Source organism: Acipenser ruthenus, chromosome 39, assembly GCF_902713425.1.
Source record: "Acipenser ruthenus chromosome 39, fAciRut3.2 maternal haplotype, whole genome shotgun sequence".
Lineage (NCBI taxonomy): Eukaryota > Metazoa > Chordata > Actinopteri > Acipenseriformes > Acipenseridae > Acipenser > Acipenser ruthenus.
The window spans coordinates 2,167,209-2,188,994 of NC_081227.1; the positions used below are offsets into that span (position 1 = coordinate 2,167,209).

Genomic DNA, 21,786 nt, shown 5'->3' on the forward strand with positions numbered 1-21,786 from the left:
CTAAAGCTTTTGCAGACTAATTGCTAGTTGTGGTATCTGCTATAGGCTCAGAAGATTAGCAATGCATGCAGACGGGAGGCTTGATTCAAACATTTAGGAACACACTCTGAACTCTCTTACTTACTTGTTCGGGGAGGGGGGGAGTCCTAATAGAAAGAGCAGGAGGAAGAAGAGAGGGAAAAAAGATGCTGCATACATTTCTGAAAGATTTTTAAAAAATCCGAAGACCTGACCAGCGTATTCTTCTGCCTTTTCTTTTTGTTATTTCTGTTCTGCAGGACGTCTTCAGTCCTGCGGGAATAAAAAAATTAAAAAACGACAAAAGGTGAGAGCCCAGCGATCTTACCACTGTATTCATGTGCGGATTTCTCTCCTGCTTCTTCTTCTTCTTCTTCTTCTTCTGGGGCTGTTTCTATCACGCTTGCCTTTGTTGTGTTCACGATGGCAGCCCCTTCAGCTTCTGAATGAAAGTGTCAGAGAGGGGAGCTCAGGGTTCAGGACTGCATTGTCAAAGCCAAGACTGCCTTTTGTCTCCCAGTCCTCTCGCTAGCCTTCCTCCGAACGACTTTGTTTTAATTTTATTTTTTTTTAACCCCAGTCAGGGGGCGTCCGAACTGGAGAAGGGAGCACACCGAGGGGGGGGGGGGGGGGGGAATGCAGTGGAATTTTGTAATCTCTTTATCCCGCCTTGTTAGGATAAATACCTCTGCATCGCGTTTTGGAAATGAACTATTCCAAAGAACACCCCCTTCTATTCCTTTCCCGACAAGCTAAAAAGCATTTTTTTTTTGTAGGTCAGTTGCTGTGTGTTCTTAATATCTGCTTTCTTTAAGGGGCTCGCTGCTGTCCAGTCGCTTTCTTAATAATGAGAAAGTCGTTCCATGTCATGTGTCTGTGTCAGCGAGACGGAGAGGTCTTTTGGTTTTGTGAGGTTAAAGGTTGCTTCTTTGGATCCTGGATGTTTTTTGTCAAATTTAGGGTTGTCGTTTTTGTGAATCCTGGTTCATTTTAGCTCTGGATTTCTACTGTTGCTGTTTATTGACAACATAAACCCTTGAAAAAATGTCAGGATCTGTACGGGTGGCTTTTTATTATAGGAATGATTTCCTTTGAATAGTCTGCGGCCTGATTCTGCCTTGAAATGCATGTGTACGATGTCATAAACTGCAATGTTGTTTGAAAACACTTTTCCTTCAGTGTTTTGTTACTGTGGTATAATTTTACTTACTACTTTTGTAGGACAGATTCTACAAAGGCACACTGCTGCACTTGAGCTTAAAGATATTTAAGATATTTATAGATGTAAAGTTTTGCCAACAAAACGTGCAATAAAATGTCAACAGGGGTGTCTCTATCGCATGGTCAGTTTGCTGTTGTCTGTGCTTCTGTCATGGTTCACCGTGCTGTAGGTACTATACTGTACGTCTTGGTGATTAACATGCATGCCTGTCCTTTCCATCCCTGTTTTTACCACATACTGCAATGTTTTTAATCTGGTATACAGATGGGATGTGCAGAAGGTACAGTTTGTGGCTTCAGATGGCATTTTCTTACCTTCTGTTTACCATTCCATTACGTTTTTTGTTTTTTTTTAATCATGTTTGCAATCATTCTTATTACAATTATTGAAGTCATTTTTTTGTAATAAGTCTGTGATGCTGTGACTGTGAGTTCAGGAGCTGTTTTTCAGGTTTAGTATCCTGTCATATGTAACACAGGCTAGATCAGCCTTTCTCGAATTAAGTGTCAGCGCCATGTAGCGAACGGCTGCTGTGGATTAAGGGCTTGTCTGTTTTGCTGGCAATACCCTGCTGTGCTCTAGGTGGCGCTAGTAGTTTAAAGATATGGCTGGTCTAGCCTGTGGTACATGTGTCTATATTAGGCAGCTTGAACTGAAGTGCAGCTTCTGAACTCCTAATGAAACACCTAACAAAACACTGTATTTGAGTAATCAAATAAAACATCAAAAAATAAGACAAGCTGCTGAAGTTGGATGAATATGGTATTTACCAAGTTGCTTGCATTTTATTTTGCATACTGAGGGTGGAAATGTGAATTTAAAACTGTTAAAAATATTTTTTAATACCGGCTTTAATTTTGGTAGCATCGTTAGAAACGTTTTACTCTTTAAATGCATCAAAGCTGGCCATCTGATTTAATCATCAGATGTATTTGTGTGTGTGTGTGTGTTATTTCACATTATGTGTATGTTTAATCATAAAGGTGTATTATCCTGAATTAAAGAGGTAGCATTTTAAACTACATTACCCAGCATGCCCCCTGTATAGAGCATGCTCATTACTATCTTTCTCAGCCACTGCTGTCAGTTCAAAGGTTGTGTTGTGCTGTCTCAGAGTAAAGTTTTGTTGAATTTACACCCCCCCAAATGTAAGCCCTGTGTTACACATAGTCATAAAGCAGACGCAGTTATGACTTGAGGTACACATTTAATCTCAGTTTAGTCATTAACAGTTAGCAAGGGCTAATTTAACTTCATTTATCAGTGAATTAGGCAGGTGTGATAATTGGCAGTAGAAAAGCGGTTTAAAGATCTCTATGGTATAATCACGTTCAGTTTTACTCAACCATATCATTCCTGGGTGAACGTTTATTGCATTCTTCAATAGTTTAGCCTTGTGTGAGCTCATCAGAAATCAGCCGTTGTTCGCTTACCTGTTTGTTTGCATTGTCAGTTCCAGCAGTAATGAAATGCTCTGATGCACAAGTAGCATAGTAAAGCACACACTCCAATGGGTATGCTTAGAGTTTAAAAGAAAAAATGACAGTGCATTGCACATGTAAAGTATTGTAAGAAGTTTTAATAATACAAAATATTTGTGTCTAAACGTTGCTAGAAATATACCTGTGAAGTAGTGACTTGGTGTATTTGCAGTAATAACTATACAGTGTAAGGTTATTCATTTAAAATTCAGTATTTATTCACAGTCTGTTCCATAGACATGTTAGTAGGCAAGTCTTACTGTATGGACATTCATATTGTTTTCATTTATTTTAAACTCTTTTGTGGTGATTCTTGTTATTAGTTCTCTGCGTGGTACCAGCATTCCAAATATGGAAAAGTTTCAATGTCAAAATGTGTTTCATTATTTAGGAAATTAAACAGAACACCCCTACCTAGCAGTTTGCAGCAAAACAGGTATTTTTTATTAAGTCAGCTTATTGTCGTTCTCTCTGTCCCTTTGAAGTGGTATTAAAATGGTTAGACTGTATAATAAAAGTCTGCACCAGTATTAGGAAGCCCAGGTACTGAGAGACGCACTTTGAACCCATCCGCTGTCACATGTACAGTTCAACGCACACAGCGAAGAGCAGTGTGGTTTACTTCTGTACCAAGGCCAGGCATGGGCTTTAAAATATAAACAGTTAAAATGATCTTGTGAGACATCTGGTTCCTGCGTGTTTGAAAAAGCTTCCATTCAGGGCGGGCCCTGTGAGAAAGTTAAACACAGGGGCTCCTGTGATCGTCCTCACCAATTACTTTTGAAAAAATCTGGTTTCTCAGTCCGAAATCTTTTGTAACTTCAGTCCCAGTGAATACTTCCGAAATTATGGTTTTATAATTCTTGTTTGAACTGAGGTACACAGGTAATTTGAAGCAGCCCACGGTTATTTGACTTTTGTTTCAGTAGACGCTGTTTCAAGTCCAGGCTGGACGCGCTCGTCCTGAATGTTTGGCGAGCACTTTTGGTTAAGCTCATAATTAACACTGAAGCATTGCTGAACTTGTTAACCATGTCCTGGAATGCAGAATTGTGGAATACGTGCACAGTGTGATTCCCAGGACCAGGGGCTGTTCTTCAGGTCTCATGCCCTAGATACATTTAACAGAGACCAGATCACTATATATCAAGTTCTCTGCCGCTTTGGATCATTTTGTCTTGCAACTCAAAAAGAATAGCAATTATGGCATACTAAAAGAAAATGCAGTTATATGTTGCCTTTATATGTAATGCTGGTAACACTGTAGATTACAGGGCATGAACTACCATGTAATTACATTGTAATAACGGTGTAACAACACAGAGTTCCTGTCTTGACACTGTTACTGCATGTTATTCCAAGGAAATTGCCTTTTCAACATCATGTTGTTACCTGACGTTATTACATGGGAACATGGTAACAGTCCATTCCTATGTGTTTCACAGTTTCCACCAGTATATTACCAGCAAGTAAGTGCATGTAACTTTAGTAGTTACACAGTTATTACCATGGTATTACATGATTCTTTCTGCCCCGTACCTGTATCCTGTTTTGTGTATTTCAGCAAAAATGCATGTTTTAAACTTCTGCTTATGAAAAGCTGAATTTCTGTAGTTTGACCACTAGGGGTGCACAGCTGTTTTTTTCTGCTATGGGTTTGGTATAGAGATGTTCCATTTACTGCCAGTTGCAAACTTTACTTTTAGTGTTTAGTCATGTAATATGAAGGTATTCTAGTCTAGGGTTTTGAAAGCTCACCAGTTTTATATGTTAATTATTTTCCTTTATAGAAGGAGGGGGCGTGACCAAGCAGAGGTTCTCTACAATAGAGCTTGCTGATTGGCTGAGGGTTCCTGGCAATTTCCTCCTCACTGGAGCCTGTGAATGAAAACGTGGGTGACAGAATCGTGTTGGGAAACCATCCTGCAGATACTGCTGTTTATAGAGGATTAACTTATCCCACGTGAACATACCGATTGCAACGGAGAAGCAGATGGGACGCGTATGCAGTGATACTGAACAGGTAAGAAATTATAAGAACGAATGACGTTTACAGGGTCTAAATAATCTCTTTGAGTGTTCTCGAGGAAAATCAATTCATTCCTTTCAAATGCAGTGTGAAAAAAAGCAAGGAAATCTCCATTTTGACATTCCACGCATGATTTATTTAGCAGGGAGTTCTGGCGGTAGTTCCTTAACAGAGACCTGCACACATCGATATGCCTGTACTGTCTGTAAAGAAAACAGAACTGCGGACAATCCTGACACATAAATAAATAAAATAAAACCTCTCGTCTGATCTGATGGAAACAGGTTGGGATACAAGAGGTCCAAGGTGTCTCAAAACTCACAACCCGTTCAGATTTGATCAGAGGGGACAGTAACTGTCAGTCTCAGTAAAAATCAATGAAAATTAACATTTGATCCAACAAACTATTACCAGTCGTTCCAGTCTCCCCTCTTAGCTGGTATCAATAATTAAAAGGTAATCAAGTATCTAAATCAACGTTCAAAGTGAACCCTTTCCTGATAACATTTTATAACAAAAATTAACAACTGTTGAGGATTTATAAAATATATCAAACACAATGAACACAATGAGAGTTGATAGACGTTTTTAAAATCCTTATAGGCATTGAGATGACCTCTAGCCGATACTTTAAGTGCAGCACAGAAACCAGGACCAGGGGACACAGCTGGAGATGGAGAGGAGACAGGACTGATGGTCCAAATGGCCTTCTCTCATTTTGATGTGCTTGAGTTAATAAATAAGGCTAAAGAAAATAGTTTCAGTTTGTATAGTTGAGCTTGCAGCATATTTTCCCCTTGCTTATAGTATTCATCATTGGTCGACAGTATTTTTCACAGTTCTTTATGATGCTTGACTGTGATTTTACTATGATTTACTAAGCTTTGCTACACCTTACTTGCAAACTTTTAGAAGGGTCCTGCGATACAAACATACACACCAGAAGACAGACCTCCTCAGTACCAGTAATCTAAAATAGATCTGTTATATGTCAAGGCAATTCATATCAGTGCTAGGAATGTGTGATTAAAATGCACACTTGTGTGTTTGATTTATAATGGAAACCCCAGCATCTATTTCAGTAGATTCAAAGACTCGAGTGACTATTCATGGGTAATGATTACTCGTATTGTGCTCTTCCCATAAAGGAGACCCGAGGCAGCTCTGTGCTGCTCTGCATCTTTAAACAGCTGTTTCTCCTGAGGGGATAACCTCCTTATCTTGCAGCACTTCCACACTCAGGGAAAATTCATTTGGTGCTTCCCAAATAAAACAGATACTATTTTTCTTACCTGGTAGAACAATGGTGCAAGACCTGGGGAAACTGCCGTAGGGGAATGTAAACAAACCGGAGTGTCAAAGGGGCTTTCTAGAGTAGAGGAACTGAAACTCTGTTCTCTTAATTTATTTAGCAAGCAAAGACATATTACATCATCGTCCTGTGAAACCCAGTACTGTAGGACACAAGGACTATGTGTAACCAACACTCCCAGTGGTCATTTAAAAATGATATATACTGGAATATTGAAAAGCAAGAGACAATGAACACGATATTAAACAAAATGCAAATGTGCATTACAGAAAGTCCCTTTAAATCCCTTTAAGAAGCACCTGGTAAACCACTCAGTAAGGCAGTTCAGCTGCCCAGCTATATCTAAGGGGAAAGAATATTATTTTGCCATGAAGATGTGAGTGTGTGTAACCCGTGTCTGACGATTCTGTTCCTACGGTGTTAGAAAGGATCAGGCAGACAGGGGCCTGCGCTGCCCTCTGCTGGGAATTTCAGCACATTGCAGACTGAGGGCAGATTTTATTGCCATTCATTTCTACGTGTCCGTGCTATTAGCTGATCCCAGTCAGCCCAGTCTAATACCTTGATTGGGGTCTTTTGTGTTCTATATTATGAGACCGCCCTGCACAAGCCTGCCAGGTATGTACAGCACATACTGTTCATACAAAGCATGGGCATGCCAGAGCCACACAAGCCCAGAGGCAGACTGTCACTGTCATAGACATATCTCTAAGTGCGGGCCGGCAGTCTGTCTGTGGGAGATACAGAGCACGCGCTGTACACACTGTTTGATGTCAAAGAAGCTGCCTTGCCTGAGAGTAATGTCTTATGTGCACTGGAATGCACTTTTAAAACAAATATTTAGTCCCTGCTTGAAACAGAAACCTTAATGTTGGAGGTCCAGGGTTGAAAAGCACTGGTCTAATTCCTGTAAAAATAAAGAAACTAATGAAGACCTGCGTTGGGTAGATTTCGAAGTAATATTAGACCCTGATAGGTGATGCAGCCATCTGAAGTGTATTTGCATGAGAGTGTGGTAGCCTCCAACACAAAGGGCTCACGACACTGCATATCGATATCTGTATGTGTGTGTGTGAGAGACAGGCGCAGAGCAGAGAGAGATGTTGAAATGTATTTCAGTGTGGACACTGCACACTATATAGAAACACTGTGAAGTGAAGCAGAAAGACCTCGTTCACTTGATGAGCGGGAGCAAAGGATGTCTGGTGTCATGGCAACCAGAAGGGATTACTCCACCCTGCCTTCATTCCTTCTAATTGCTTTTATCAGCTTGAATAAAGCTGCTATAGAACCAGATCAGAGGGCCTTTTAAAGGCCAGGCTAGGTGTGGGTGTGGGTGTGTGTGTTGGGGGGGGGGGGTGGGGGGGCACATCAGGACAGCAGGGGGCTGGAAAAGCAGCCGATCGCATTCTCTAACACAGTGATATTCAGAGCGGATTGGACATGTTGTTAGGAAACTGGACTTGAATGCACAGTATACATGTTATATACTGTATGGAGTAGATGACGCTAGTCTAAACTGATGCATGAAAGGAGTGATAGCCGATGATGTAAAACCCCTTTGCTTTATTTGTTAACACATTTTTATTGGGTTTAGAACTTTTTGATTCTTCCTGACTGTTAATTCGGGATATGCAAGTAATTCAAACACAAATGTGAAGCGATGCCTGCTGGCACCTGTGCTGTCGGTCTCTCTGATTACAGCTTGACCATTGGAGTGAGTCTGGGTTGTGAAACATGATGACTATAGATACTAGGAAGCAGCTACATATGTTTGTACACCTTTTAACACTGGGAATCAATTCATTATTTATACTGATGTTCTCGTTTTTTAATGAATGTTTATTTTTTTTATTGTTGAAAATCCTGGCAAGCTTTATCTATACGTTTTGTAAAGGACTCTTTTTTCCGAAGCTTATCTGCAACTGCCATTACTTTTCCTGTGCTTTACCCCGTGGAATGAAAGTAACAGTGAAGAAAGTTCCTCCAGGACAAGCCTACTCAGTTTGTGGTCAGATTGCTAGCAACAGCAACAGCAGAGGCAGCATTCGAAGGGTTAATGAAAAGCGAGCAGACACCGACCTGTCCTCCCATGAGCTCCCCCTCTCTCATTAACTAACCTGGGACGCCTGTGGGTTTGCTCTCAGATGAGCCGCCTCTTTCATGCTTAATCAGTATACAGGTGCTGCCTGGCACCAGTCAGCCAGCTGTTTTGGAACTTCGAAAGCTCAAATAAAGACGTCCTTGCAATAGACCAGGCAGCTGTTTTATGTTTTTATGTTGGCTATAGTGAAACAGTAAGACGATGTATTTAGCCATTTCCGTTTTAAAGTGTAGCAAGCCCATGGGAGACAGTTATGGATGATATGGTCAGTAAAGCCTGTTTTTACTCATGTGTTCCTTGTCTGCAGCTATTTTTCTGTAGCGCTGTGCTTAACCCGGTTTTAATACTAGTTATATGGGAGAAATGCCATTCTGTTTAATGGTTCACCGTGGACAGGCTGTCCTGTTCTCAGGATGTTTGGTTTGGAGGACCCCTGCACCCTAGTTGACATCTGGGGATAAATCACAAACGAGAAGTTGCATTGCAGTGAAAGTAGATATGTAATGTGTGTCTGTATCACAAGACCTGTCTTCTCACCTCAACAGTGATTGTTTTTTCTGTACATTAAATCTATATGTTGTATTAAAAAAAATGAAAGTTTGCAGAATTTCCTGGGGAGACCCTGGGCCTTCTTTGCAGACCCCCAGGCGCGGATAAAGACGTTGAGTTTGCATGCAGGAGGGTTGGGGTGTTCGGTTCATGAATTCTTTTTTTACTGATGTCGCGATTGCAGAGGCATCCGTGAAAATGCTGAGTCATGCAACTTAAGGGTCAGGGAGCATAAAAAAACCCCAATTAAAACAAATTTAAAAAAATAGATTTTCTTGGGCCAGAGAAGTTTCAAACTGAGAAAAGACACACATGCACTTTTGTCTGTCTAAGGGGAACTTTTTGGAGCGGGTGGGAAGAGGACAGATCATCTTGGTTTGTCTAGTGGTCACAGTTGTCTCAGGGCTATGTCTGAATGCAAGACTTGTGTGTTTGTATCCTGATCATGACAATGAAGACTGTTGTACAGCTGCTATCACCACATCTTCACCATATCGCCTGGAGGGGCTGAGATCCTGCAAGATCCCTTGTTCAGAAATTCCCTGAATAACTGGAATCCAAAAAAAAAACAGAGAATGATATAGTATTAGATATATATCTACTTGAGATTGATCGTGTTGTGGAAGAAACACAACGTGGAGGGATTCGCTTAGTAAAGCATGTTCTTTAATTGAGCAGTGTGATCTCATTTTTATCTTCGGAACAGCATTATCTTTCCCAGATGTTCTTCTTCTGAAATCTTTCTTCTTCTCTTCCTTTGCCAAGCTGTCTTCTGTTTTCAGAGCCCCTGACAGTGTAGGGTTGAGGATGATGGAATGGTTTGGAGCTCTGCTCTACCATTGTCTTCAGTGTCAATAACCCTTTTTTCTCTCATTGTTATTGGCCATTATAGGGCCGCTGAATAACTTTGTCATATTCAGAGGTCCTGAGTGAATATTTTTTTACATTCATTCAAATCCAATGACAGAATGACCGCGGAGAATCACACTGTTATTTTGATAGCGATGCAAGAACAGTGCTGCTTGTTAGTCCAACACGATGGTTTGTAAAGTGACAGAGTGGTTGTGATGTCCTCGCTGGTGCCATACGAGATCAGTCAAGTACTGTACTTCTTCCATGTAGGCAGAACTGAAGACAAAACATGTCACACAACAAGCACTGAGAGGTCTGGTGAGAGTCACTTTATCATATTCGATGCTGCTGAGTGAATAGATTTTTATTACCAGCTCTCTCTTGTGTTCATTCAGATTCAGTGAGAGAATTGAGTGAATCACACCTTTCCAAACTACAACGCGTTCCTAAGCAGATACAGAGCTATCAGCTATTAAATAACACCCTTTCCAAACACTGGACTTACATATACACAGAATACTCCATGCGTGTTCATGGAGACCTACGTTTATTTCACTCATCAGAAGAGCCGTAAACAGCCCTCTTGCCCTTTTTATTCTGCTGTCCTCATTCCTGGAACAGTTACAGTACAGTGTGGATGGCCATGCTGTATCCTGTATAGCTTTTAATGCAGCACATGGTTTTCACAGCTATGTATAATGGGTGAGGAAGGTGTTCTGCACTGCAACACAGTGTGACTTTTCAGCTTCCAAGCTCCTTAAGAACATACTTACCTGAATACAATAGAGGCTCTGGGGGACTCTTAAGGGTTGTCAAGTGGCTGTACTTTACTGCCTCAATTAAACATCAAGATAGGATTGTTACTTTTTTGTTGTTGCTGATGTGTCAATTACGTGCAGACGTAGTATTTTAATGGTGCTACCTGTAGTATATCGGTAATTGCCTTTAAGCTTTTGGAGAACCAGTAATTTGCAAGTGAAGTGCCCCCTCTTTACGTGGTTTTCATTCAAAGGCTTTGCAGTTGTGATATGATTTTCTAAAGATATAATTAGAGCTTATTAATCATTTAACATTGCGAGGTCCCCTTTCTTTCTTTCCGTTTTTGTTAAGAGCCACTTGATTTTCCTTGAAGTGGCTGCAGATTGCTGTACCTTGAGTCTGATTGAGAAATGAGAGTAAACCAGGACCTAGCAGCTTGTATATTGCTATTTTTTGTATTGTATTTTTTTTTACTGGAGGGGTGAATCAATTCCAGCCGCAATTGAGAGTATTCCACCTGACAGTAGTTCAAATGTAAAGCTAATAATTTTTTCACCCGCCAAACCTTAACAACACATGTTACCAAGCTACTGAACCCTGGAGACGAAGCCTGCCCTCATTCTGTTAGGGTTCGACACCTGATGCATTAAAACCTTCTTCAGCCTATTTTAGGGTCAGTGCTGCATGAGATCGGAAACTCTGTGTGAAAAGGGTTCTCTCATGACTGACCCTGCACCCAACTGCTTTTACTAGGTGAGCCACCAGGGAGCCCTCCTATGAAACATTTTCCAACAAGCATCACCCTGCTTGTCCGATAGGGGGTGACTGGTGCTCTAAAAGCCTATGGCTCAGATCAACCAAAACCCAGAGGCGCCTGTTCTTACCACAAGGCATTTAATTGTCCTTAATGCCAGGTATGGGGAACTCATGTAGCGAGAGAAATGAACTAAAATAAGGGCAAGTCCACCACACAGTGTTTAACAGGCACCCCAGGAGCGAGGTTGGAAGTGGCTGCTGGTGGTTCAACCTAATTATGGTTATTTATTGAAAACCCTTTAAAATGCCAATGCAATCCAGTTTAATAAGAGTAAGTGCTAGCTTATGTGTGCAGGAGTTTGAAAACGTGCCCGAAAGCTCAGCAGAAGGCGTTTTTTCATTAAAACAATAGGAAAATAATACAACCACAAGTCAGAATACTGCTTTGAACGCGCAAGCGGCTGTTTTGATTTGGATTATTATTATTTTAAGTTTGGCGTTGTTTTTGGAGGCGAGAATGCTAGGAATTTGTAAAGCAGGATTCAAACCCAGGCATGGCTGGTGAAGGAGTCTCCGGTCTCCAGTCCGCTTACCCCTCCCGAATGCTGCATTTCTGTCCCCCCGGGCTGGCAGACTCACCAGAAGGAATGGATTTTGCTTTCCCCTGGCACACCTCAGTGAGCTGCAGCCTCTGAAAGCCTGTTTGCGTGTTGCCCTGCAATATAGTCGTGTCACCAGCTGAAACAGGGATTAGCCAGGGATGCTGTGGTGCCTTTGAAGATCTGTAAAGAGGCAGCCCTGCATTTCCTCTGTAATCAACATTTTAATTGCATTTTGTCAGGGCATCCATTGGCAGGCGATTTCCAGTTAGCTGATAGGACACATGCTTGCCATAGTTATTTATAAATGTATGTAAAGCATGGAAAATAAGTTTCAATTTAGAAATGAACACTGACGACATCTTTATTTAACATTTCTTTTTTCTGACAGCTACATGTCCTGCTGTCGAGTGTGAAATAGTTTTGGGTGATATTCAGAAAGTTCTGGAAGGATCAGTTTGGATTGGTTCAACCACCTATCATTGGCTATTCTGGGAGTCCTCTTTAAACAAGGCGGTTTACCAGTACTGTCCACAATACTGCTCAGAAAATCCAGCTGTGGCTTATCAGAGGTTACCCAAATAAACCCTAAAGGCAATCGGACAAACGTTTTATCTTACACCTTCCTCAGTATCATTGCAGAAATGTTGAGCTCATTAATCACTTCCACTGGTTAATAACAGGTTTCTATTCATTGGTGTCTTTCAGATGCTGCGAGTGAAGCACGGTTCCCCTGTGCATGTACTGCACACATGGTAGGTGTTTTTTTTTCATGTTGCATTGTGTTGCTGGGGGTGCAGGTGGCTCAAACGATGAAGCCTGGGCCACTTCCCTCTGTAATATTCAGCAATCACACTGCTGATAACCTTATGGATATCCAAAAGTTTTACCCTAAATACCGTAATAAACCACTTACCTTTTTGAGGATTGTGCAACAAATTGAACAGGTTTGAAAGGCTTTGCCACTTACACCCTATTCAACTCAAAGCAAAGAGCTTCCTCTAACGGTGAGTGATTTACTGCGGTATTTTGAGCACTTTAAAAAATAAACACTGGATAGTTCAAGTCCTAACTGTAAGCAAAAAAGCTTTAAAAGCTTTTAAATGGTTCACAGTCATTAGGAGCCACTTCATCATGCTGTATCTTTAGAAATGCAAGCTTGCAGGGTTTAGGGCATGTAAATACTGTAGCAGATTAGGCATTGAAAGAATCATGTTGCACAATGCTTTAGCATATAGTATGAAGCTCTTTTCCCCACTCAGTGGTAAATCATTTGTTTTGTTTACATGCTTAAAGCTCTGTTACTATGTAAATGACATTCATACCACGATAGACAAGGGTAAGGCATAGCAAATGCATCATGAAAGCATGGTAAAGCGCAGCTAACCACAGAAAGAGCACGATAAACACATACGATAAACATGGGAAAGGCACAGTAAGCGGCGAGATTACGGTGCACATTTATCACGATAAACTTGTATTATCATTTGAGACGTCCTTTATGATACACAGGGTGTGGTGCAGTTAGCCTTGCAGGAAGACTGGCCCCAAATAACCCTCAATTCCATGCATCAACACACAGCAGAATAACGGATGATCAATCAGCCGCTTCCAAGCTTAAAACCGGGACAGTAATTGGATGTTTTCTGCTGAATTCCAGGCCAGACTATAACTGGTTGCCACACAGGCACACCACAGCACCCACAGTAACCTTACCACTCGAAGAGAAAGCTCACGATGGGTCATATGGTAAGCCTTAAATAAATTCATCATTGTTTAACATGGCATCACTTCTGGTTTGGGGCTTATTTTTAAGTTCTGTGTTATAAAAAGCTTTTGTGCTGGATTATCATGTGATGCTTATCTGGCAGTCTAGCAAGTGATACGGGGAAGATGGGAGCTGTTTGTCATCTTCCCAGACCCTCTGTGAGTTTGACTGACAGAAGGGTAAATCTGTCTAGACAAGGAGATTCTTTTAATGGACCGGCTTGAGTCCCCAGTGTAGCTTAACTGTTTTCATACCAACTGAATAAAACGTGGGTTCATCCTCTGTGTCAGTACAAGTCGTCCACTGGACATTTTTATTTCATTTATTTTTACAGCCAGTTAGCATTTTAAGATTGATAGCGTCCTGGAGAGAATACTACTGCTTGCAGCTTTGAAAGGAACACATAGTAAACACATATTTTTATACTTTATATAGGGTGCTACACTTGGTTAAATAAATCTCTGTTTGCAAACCATGCTGTCAGACTACGGACTAATGTAAGACATATGTAATTCTGAGACTAATTGCTGGAGCGATGTTTTTAGTTTTGTGACATTTTAGGGTACAGTAATTTACAGAGATGCTTCAGTTGGGACTGAGGTTTTTAATGTTGGAGTTTGCTGATAATTAACTGCAGAGAACAGAAGCCTTTTTTGTTGCTGGTCTGCCTGTAGGAAGCACACACTCTTAATCTGGGAAATCCTTTAGTTCTGAAAGCCCTGGTGAAGAATTTGCTGCCTGGCACGTTTTCAAAAGATATTGATTAAGTGGCACAGACAGTCTCACCTGTCGTTAGCTGATGGGAAACAGCCAATAGAAACGCAGAGGTTGAGAAGTGTGCAGAACGTTCGATGCAGGCACCTAGCCAATGAGCAGTCAGCATTGTAATGAAGGGTGGAGCTGAGCAGAGAGAAACTGGACAGTTTTTCTGCAGGCAGGTAGCAGATCTTTGTGATGCTAACACTGTACACATTCCCCAAACTGAAATTACCTTCATTTATTTCAATTGGAGGGCAAATAGTAATGAATCCTTTCAACAATTGAACAAAAGGCAATGCACAGAGATACAATTATATATATATATATAGTAAGACATGGAAAGGGAGGACATTCTAACCTAGGTATCATGTTTTAAAATGCTATAACATTTTCCAAAAGCCACACATTTGAGACCTCATTTTAACCAGGCTGCAGGTTTGGGCGTAGAGCAAAATCATATTTATATTTATATGAAAATTGATCACAGATAAATGCATTATGGGCTCAACAATTGGTAACTGAGTTCTGTATCCACACATAAGAGAGACAGCTAACGAGCGTGATTCATTACTGTTTTCGCACATCATATTGGCACCGACTGCTTGTTAAAACACAGCATCGAATTTCAGGGACTGTTTAAATTCTCAGATGGTTCTCAATACGCATTGTTTGATGAGTTTTAAAGAAAATAAAAGTGCCTTTCCCTCACAGCGAACCTGGCTCCATCGATATATTAACCACCGCTGTGGAAGAACACAAGAGAAGCATCTTAAAAGGCTTGTTTTTCATCGACCTTCAGCGTCCTTTGTTTAAAAAACAATGCGTGCTCGCTGCCCAGACCACAGTAGACATTCCCTATTTTATCTGGTTATTGGGGTGATGATAAGACACAGATTCACTGCCTTGTGCGTGTGGCTAGATGTTGGGACGGTAATAGAAATTGCAGAGGGGGCTAGCATTGGTCTTAAAAGCGTTGCAATGGGAGAGGGGGGGGTTAGCTGTGGAGTCAGGGACTGTTCAGCTGTCATCGCTTGCAGGTTTAAATATAGTCGTGAATCGTTGGAATTCCTTTTTGTGTGCTCGAGCAGATTTGTCATCCGCAGAGTAAGATAAGGTTGAACTAACATCCCATTTTCATCCTACAGGCTTTCTGTTTTAACGGTACTTTATACATAGTAGGGCTCTTAAAGAGATTGTAGGTACCTCAACAATTCTCTAAATCTCGTGCTCTTCCATTCGCTACATAGATCTCAGACGTGCACTTTTGAAAGAAGCACATGTATTTTGAAGCAATATTTTCTTGCTCACTATGCTAAACGTGTTTCTTTTTTTCCTGAATCTGTCATTTTTTTGCATCACTAAACGGAGGGAGTAGACGTTTGTTGAGTTTTTTTTTTTTGTTGTTGCTGGTTTAGTTACACTCGGTGGCTGTGAATGCTAAATTCACGGCTGAACGAAAAACAATACAGACAGTGAGCGTGCTGCTTTCTCACCTTCACAAAACAACAGCATACGCCCCTCGCTCTTGTGTCTTTTCTCAGCACAGCCCTGTATCACATTGAAATAACAGGCGGCAGCTGCTCAGTGCATTCATGCAGTTGTGTGTCAACACCTAGTAGCTCAGACTCCATCTCCCCATTTACTTTCTCTATTTCACTTGATGAACAAAAACAAAAATTAACAAGGCATTTCTTCAGAAAAGCGAATGCTGGTGTGTGCAGTCATGGCTTCAACAAAAAAGACGAGTAACAACAATGGTTACACAGCATTGGTGTTTAGCTCAGGTTACATGACACCCAGAGAAAAGCATTCCTTTTCAAGGGGAACGCTCAAACGTAGAGTCCCACGGCAGGAGCACTCTGGGATTGAAGCGTACAAAGCGTACTCATCCCTGCGATGTAACCTTCCTTCGTGGCACTGGAACAAAACAGTGTTTTTCTCCATCTCAATATGACTTCTACCTGCTTACATTTAAAAGCCATAAGTCAGCGCCAAGCCGTGCCCACCAGCTGATTCTGAAATGCTTTTAAATGTTCTAGAGCTGTTGCAGTGTGGGAACATCATTGGACATCCAAAACTGGGGAGAAAAACGGGTACAATAAGACACCTTAAAATGAAAAGCAATGACATAACAAATACACTTGACATGTGTTTTCGCTTTAGTGTTGAAAGCTGTGACTCATTTTAACCAGTGTTGCCGGAGAAATTTTAAATCTGTCAAACCCTTAATAATTATTAACCGAGTGGCAAAAGTGATGCTGGATGGATTCAGGTAGTTTTACAATGAGAGGCCAAGTTTACCTCTGCTAAGGAAATACTGGATCATAACCCAGTCAAAATAAAAAAAGCCTTTCTGTAGCTGCAAGTTGATATTTGGCTAGTTGGCAGCTTCTTTTTCTGCATATATTCCTGCAAACCTAAAATCTATTGACTGTTTCTTCAACAAATCAGCACCCTGCGTTTCTCATACTCCTGGCTGCCCAGCTGGTCTTGTCTTCTAAGCTGATCTATCACCTTGACCTTGATCCTGAGACTGGGTACTGCGAATGTGTGGGTCGAGGTCATGCTGGCACAAGAGACTCTTGTCTTCCAGAGTCCTGGCACTGTGCAGCATCATGAACTCCAAGACATCCTTCTTCTTCTTCATCTTCTTCTTCATGAAACCATTCATTGTTTCTTCAAAAATAAAATACAAAACACACAGTTCTCAGGGCGCCCTTGGAACTCATTCCTCCCCGTAGGAGGACAATCCAGACGACCCCCGGTTTCTATCAGAACGACTTTCTCACCACTTCTGAACTCTTACACAGTCTGCAGTGTCATCAGTCCGTAGATCTTAATCACAGGCAGAGACTGTCTTGTCCACACAAGCTTTGGCACTGTAATGACAGACTTTCTTTGTTGTAGATTTTATCAAAAGCCTTTTTGTATGTGCCATATGGCAACTGAAACCTGAGGATCACGAGGTATGGCTGGACACAGCGGACGGTAACAGATCAGCCCGGTATTTCAGCTCCCTCGTAGTTGCTGTGGTGCTGTTCTTCACTTTGAATTAGTTGCTGCTTGCTCTTGGTGACCTTCAGGACCTCCCAGATCCTGGCTGATCCCTCCCAGTCCCAGCATTCCATGCACAGACTACACATTGCACTCTAGATATTGGCAAACGTGAGTGTCTTGGCTGGGCTAGGAAGAGAATGACCCCCCTTCCTCAAGTTCACCACAGTTGTGTGCAGTTTTTGGCTGGGAGGCTTACCACAAGGACACATGGCCCACCCCATCTGTTACCCAGCCCTGAACCAACACCTCTGAAAGGCCCAGGTACAAAAATGTGCAAAACCAGCCTCCCAGCTGTCGTCTGGCCACCACGACTAGGCCAGTAACTATCCACAGGCTAAAGATGTGCTGCTGCTGTCTGTATAGTATACATAGACGAGACGTCCGGAGATACACTATACTGTACATATTACAGTGTAATGAGTAGAGAATGGGTAATTTCAAATCTAACAATGTTGTCACATATTGGTGTTCATATTATCTCACACTTTCGTTATACAACTCTGCAGTTGGGTACTTCACCGGTCTCATTCTTCCACGCTTTTTTGAGTCGTCTTAAATTCTTTGGAAAGTTATTTTTGCTATGTTTGGTTTAAAGATGCCTAGGTAAAGCACAGGTGTCTGCCTGTGTACTCACTGAGACACCAATTACTTGACAGTCTTCAGCAGTTAACGCCCAAAACTAAAGGCTCAGCTGAGAGAGTGTTTTATTTAAAGTGGTGTAGCGAGTCTAGCAAGAATAATGTCTAATCTCCAAGTACAGCTGGTACACCAGAGTGTAACCGTTAACCTGTCCCCCTGCAACACTCATAATAAATGGATGTAAGAAATGTGGTATCAGTTAACTGTGATATTGCACACACGTATAGTTCCTCTTTAAGCCTCAATCAGGTAATAGAGACTCTAATTTCCTTTAATAGCCTTACAAACAACAAACCTATCGGGTACAGATATTGTTTCCTTTAGTTTTGCTGGCAATACACTGCAGTACACACAAGAGAGTGCTGGAACTAATCAAAAGACAATTTGGCTGATCTAGTCTACATCGCATGTGTCTATGGCAGGCAACTGGAGCTGAAGAGCAGTGAACTCACAGTCATAATAAAAAAAAACGACTAATGACTGAAAACATGAAAAGGGGAGGGAAACAAACACTAATAATGACTGAAAACATCATGAACAGGGGAAGGAAAGGTACAAATAATTTTTAAAAAAGTATTTTGAAGCTGCCTGCTCTTGAAGCAAACTCTCCAAAACCTTACATGGGTTTACGTCAAACCGGTATGACAAAGGCAATGTTTCAAGGTCAGCAGAATATGAGAGACGGGCTGAAGCACTCCTGAAGGAGACACTCGCTGTTGTCTGCGTCACACTGAACTAAGCACAGTGGTTAGGCTTGTCAGTGTTGTTTTTATAAGAAGTGTAAATTAAAAATCTCGGCCTTGTTTACCTCCTCAGGTGTGACCTTCACGGCCTACACATTGAGAAAGCCTTGGGAAGACGTCACACAGGCCAGAGTTTAATGAAGGTAAGCAGAAGCTTTTTTTTCCCCCTCAGCATCACAAAGTTAGCTTTCAAAATGACAAACTCGGACCCCCTACAGCCTCAGTGATGAATTCTATGTAGTGTAGTGTAGGGTTAGCACTTTTCACTCCCACTTCTTCTCAGACACATTTATAGTGACTGGTGGGGTCTTGGAAGCTTCTGTTTTATCACAATTAAAAGAAGCTTTTGGTAACATTTTGAATTTGTTTCACTGTTCCGTTTATTATATTTTGCTATGATTTCTAACGGTTATCGTTGTAATGTACCTCTGTTAAAGCATTCCAGAACACCATGAAAGGTTCACAAGAAACGCATGACGTTGCCTTTGCTGTGTCCCGTGCTGTCCGCATCGCAGCTTTATATTTTTAAACGCATTGAATCACACGTCTTGGATCAACTGTGCAATATATTTATCAGCAGGAGAAAAATAAACGACTTCTCAGGACCGGCAGTGTATCCAGATCACGCTCCCACCTGCAACAGTGCTGGCTTTCCCACAGTACCTCACTCATCTCAATCACAGCACTAGCATTGTTGAAGAAGGGAGCATGAACTGGATACACTGAAACTCTCTCCTGACCAATGCTCCCGAGTAAAAGTTTAAGCTCCTATATGTATCAGCCCTGTAGCAATTTGAGATGCTTTCTCTACACTGTAACTTGGATAACCCTTTTTTGGCATGAACTCTCTCTGTGTAATCCTTGTTTGAACTCAAGGGGTGCGAGAAGGGGTCTGCATTTTGAAAGCTGAGATTTTTGCTTTCGCTGATTTTGCTCTCAAAGGGAGAGTGCGGTTTTGGTCAAATAATTGCAATTCATCAAATAAACGTGCAAGAATCAAACCACGGAACCAAATACAAATACCAGTTTTAACCAGTGTTTATATCTTCTTTGTATGCAAGATCATATTAGGCAGACTGAAACAGGAATTTGAGAGAGCTTTAAGATTTTAGTTAGCTCCATCATAGGGTAATTGCCTCTACTTTGAATCTGATTGGCTGAGACAGTCTATGAGAGCCGGTAACATTAGACCCTTGCCTGGAAATGGTAGTTAAATAAATATAATAATGATGGTATCATGGTATGGTTTTATATATTATTGTTATGTTTCCCCATATATATTTTCTTAACAATTATTATTATTTTTTTTTTACTATCATTGAAGTATTTTTTTATAAACTCTTGGACAAAACTGCAAATAGTAAAAACACATCTGGAAGGACTTTGAATATGTTTTATAATATTTTTAACGCGGCTCAATTTAGCCTCTCAGGCGGACTGCGACATATTTATCTTTTTTTTTTGTTATTTTCTTTTCCAAAAACAGTATCTCTTTCCGTCCTTCTTTGACTCAGCCGTCTAGTTTAAGGATCTTCAAATTTCATTTGCATTTTTCCATGTTCTCTTAACGTTCTGTGATTTTTAAACATATTGCCACCCGTTCTTCAGCCTCTTCCACTTTAATCTGAGTCAGGCTATCACAATTAACAGTGATATTGCAGTTTTTGTAATGCTGTTTGTGTGGTTATACTATGCATTTACCATAGTTTACCATGGTTTATTACACTTTGCTATGCTTTCAATATTGTACACTTTTATAAGGGCAGACTCAGTAATATATCTTTCTTTCTTTCTTTCTTTCTTTCTTTCTTTCTTTCTTTCGGTATAATATGATAACAAAGGGACCTGTTCCTTATATAATTTACATTTTCATTGTCTAGCTAACATCTGAAAAAGGAATGCTATTTGCGATTGTTACAATTGCCAGTGATTCTATTAAGCACTGTTCACTGTATGTCTATAATTTCACACCTGTCTAATATCCTATCCTGTGTGCTCTCGATCATATTTGTCCTGAGATTATTTACCTGGCCAAAAAAAAAAAAAAAAAAAAAAAAAAAAATCCCTTTCAGCCTCTCTCTTTCTATCTTGCATACCCTTTATATGTTTTTTTTTTTTCAGTAAGTGTTGGTTCTGTCTCCAGTTTGAATCCAGACTAACGCGCTGTCTCTGAAAGCGTGTTCTAAGCTGCTCCCTGCGCTTGGCAGGTCAAGCCAAGCAGTCAGTCAGTCAGACAGGCTAGGAAGCATTCCCAGCAGCGACATTTCATAGAGAGCTGTTTCTAAAATGGCAGCTCTATCCAGGCAGAACAATGTTCTGCAAGCTCTGGGTGAGGGCTGTGCTGTCGGTGCCAGTCCCACAGGGCTAGCCCTGAAAGCCTCGCACCCCTTTTGTTGCCTCGGTTTCCACAGAGAAAGGGGATTTGAGAAGATGCTTGCAACCAGAGTAACTTTTAGAAACAAATGCAGTGTCACTTATTTCAGCAAATTCAATTGCATACCCTGACTGTTATGACCTCGACTTCAACTCACAAAGAGACAGCCGGCTATCCCACAGGCTGATGTGCTTTTGAAACAAAAAAACCCAGAGTCATAACCAGACAGCCCACTGCACCTCAATGGGTGTGATTCAAATGCCATCACACAATGGCAGAAAACACTGGTCAACAAACCCCCCTTCTTCTCACCCAGACCCAGCTGCCACAAGGTTTACCGGATGAATGAAGAAATAGCTAATTAAAGTCTTTCTTTCTTTCTTTCTTTCTTTCTTTCTTTCTTTCTTTCTTTGTTTTGTCAGTTGCTTGTTTTCTTCTCTGAAAGTCAAATCGGTTTTGAAAACTGACTTAGTATTCATAACATGTATTAATAACACTTCTTACGAACTAAAAAGTACCACAACTGAAACATTCAACATTTTGAGTACAGCTGAGCGACTTGTAGTCGTCAACACTTTTATTTTAAATTATTAAAACCTGTGATGGACTTTTTTTTTTGTATTCTCAGTGGTATTCGGCAATGGCATTATGAATCTGTCATTTTTATGTCCCTTACATAAATAATGACGTGTGACACGTGTACAGGAAAGTGCGGTACAGTAGCTTCAGTGTCACTCCTGACAAAAGCTGCCTTGTCACCCCCAG

At 41.0% G+C, this 21,786-nt stretch overlaps 1 long non-coding RNA gene across 4 annotated transcripts in view; it reads left to right on the plus strand.

The window, feature by feature from the left end:
• LOC131707214 (uncharacterized) overlaps nucleotides 1-21,786 on the plus strand; it is a 115,311-nt gene that overhangs the window by 40,269 nt on the left and 53,256 nt on the right. For all 4 annotated transcript variants that reach the window (XR_009311033.1, XR_009311035.1, XR_009311032.1 and 1 more), the window contains 3 exons: nucleotides 4,512-4,744; nucleotides 12,390-12,436; nucleotides 18,721-18,790. This is a non-coding gene — a long non-coding RNA (uncharacterized LOC131707214). The remainder of the gene's footprint in view (nucleotides 1-4,511; nucleotides 4,745-12,389; nucleotides 12,437-18,720; nucleotides 18,791-21,786) is intronic.